Raw genomic sequence first — 2,411 nt, 5'->3', positions numbered from 1 at the left:
CTGATTAAAACCCTGCACGCTATGCCCGGGGCGCCTGCGCCTGCGCCCGCGCCCGCGCCCCGGGGTTTGAAAAAGTGGCAGACGCCGGGAGAGGGTGGGGTAGTGGGCGGGCGCCTGGAGTATACCCCAAATCGTGTACTATGCGCGGCGCACGCGGAGCAGTCATGTGAGGTTCGATTCGACTTACTAAAGTTGTAAGAAATTTAGCCGTGCACGCATTTACGCGCGTGCGGTCCAGCTGGGCCGCCGTCTAGGCCTCGGGGGAGGGGTGGGAAGCGCAGGGCTGCCAGCGACTCACTTTTCTCACTTTATCTCACTTTTTTGAAAAAACTCACTTTTACTCACTTTTCTGGTAAAAACTCACTATTCTCACTATTTTGGTCTTCGGGGGCACCTATTCCGCCAAAATTTGCCCCAATGAAGCATAAAAGTGAACCCTTGTTGCCTTTTGGCATTAGTAAAGGCATATTTCAGCATCCTAACGGGATATTTTCGTACCCTATGGTTCAAAAATTTTTCTGCTCGCTTCGCTCGCATATATTTTGCTCGTGTAACCAATGCAAATCACGCCTTAATGCACACTGTAGCGCCCTTCGTTCCATTTTCGCGCTCGCTTCGCTCGCAAATTAATGTTTGTACTCCCGCAACAGTTAGTATTTTTATTTGCAATTTAATTTGAATCACGAATGAGTTCTGATCCTTATAGTTTGAACTAAATTGTCCGTAACCGAGTCCGTAAATATGGTGTCGATGCCACTTCGTGGCTACGGGACCGCAACGCAGATGCCTGGTGTACATTTTAGACATTGCCTAGGACTGTCTCTACCAGAAGGCAAAGTCACCCCCCCCCCTTTACTTTTTATTTTGCGTTCCCAACCGGGAGTGTGTCAGTAACTTAATTGGGTTTTTGTTTTCCCTAATTTGTATTATGTCCCATATGACTAAAAGTATCAATTTTTACATCGCGTAGTGCACATTTTATCGATATTGATACCTATTTTACAGACCTATGGCTTACTTTTCCTCACTTTTCGCTCTGAAATACTCACTATTTGCTCACTTTTTTGAAGCTGCAACTCACTTTTCTCACTTTTTTTAAACCTATGAGCCGCTGGCAGCCCTGGAAGCGGAGAGTGCGGGTGGGTCCGCCTCTGCTCTTCCGATCCCTGCCGCCGCCGCCGCCGTGATCCGGTGGCTGTTATCAGACACCTCGGCCCTGCGGCCGGCCCCGGCCAGGTAGGCAGCGCTGCGCGGCGCTGGGGCCCAGCTCGCTTCCGCACCCCGCAGCAGCAGAGGCCGTGTGTTCCCTGCTCCCCGCCCCGAGGCCCTTAGGACCAGGGCCCGATCCCGATAGGGGGATCGCAGGGCCCGCCACAAGACCGCGATTGCGATCGGCGTGTCCGGCCGGCGCGCTGGCCGGCGTGCTGGCCTCGCCGAGGACAGGGCCTGGCTCTCGCAGACTTCTCATAAGACGTCGCTAGCCTCTCTCCGCTTCTCTCTCCCTCTCTTCCTTTGTCTCTCCCCCTCTCTGCCTCTCTCCCTCTGTCTATCCCTTTCTCTACCCCCACTCCCTCTCCTCTCTCTCTCCCTTCTCTCTCCCTCCCTCCTCTCTCTCTTTCCCTCCTCTCTCCCTCCCTCCTCTCTCTCTCTCCCTCCTCTCTCTCTCCCTCCTTTCTCTCTCCCTCCTTTCTCTCTCTCCCCCCTTTCTTTCCCCCCTCTCTCTCCCTCCTCTCTCTCCCTCCTCGCTCTCCCTCCTCTCTCTCCCTCCTCTCTCTCCCTCCTCTCCCTTCTCTCTCCCTTCTCTCTGCCTCCTCTCCCCCCTTTCTCTCTCTCCAGGGAAAGCCCTCCGCTCTTCCTCTCTCTCCAGGGAGAGCCCTCCGCTCTCTCCACCCTTTCTCTCTCCCTCCTCTCTTCCGCGCTTCTCACGCCCTCCATCATTCCCTGTTCTTTCCTTTCCAGCTGCGGCAAATTTCTCATACTCGGCCTGCGCTGATTTCTCTACTATTGGCTCGCACCCTGCGGATCTAGTGCGGTATGGTATAAGAGAGCGAAGAAGAGAGAAAGCTCAGGGCTTGAAAGACGCGTTGTGCGTGGCTGCGTGGCGGAGCACTAGGGAGCGAGGGAGCGACGCGTCTGGAAGGTGTGCGCGTCCTCCCGCTCTGCGTCCCGCTGGCTCGTGAACAAGCGCGGGGAGGCGGGGTCATTCGTTCCAGGACACGCCATCGCCCGGGGGGTGTCTCTCTCGCCCCGCGCTCCCTGCGTGCCCAGCGCACCAGAGCCTTTTGTACGGCACACTATTCGTCACAGACGCCCCATGTATCTTTTCCCCAAATCTAATTAAAAATGTAGGAACGTTCAGTGGTTGTGGCCGCGCGCACCGAGACGGGGCGGAGGTGTCGGTGGGTGGGGTG

Source organism: Frankliniella occidentalis, unplaced genomic scaffold (assembly GCF_000697945.3).
Source record: "Frankliniella occidentalis isolate FOCC.00 unplaced genomic scaffold, Focc_3.1 Scaffold117, whole genome shotgun sequence".
Lineage (NCBI taxonomy): Eukaryota > Metazoa > Arthropoda > Insecta > Thysanoptera > Thripidae > Frankliniella > Frankliniella occidentalis.
Note: the sequence above shows the minus strand (reverse complement) of the source record.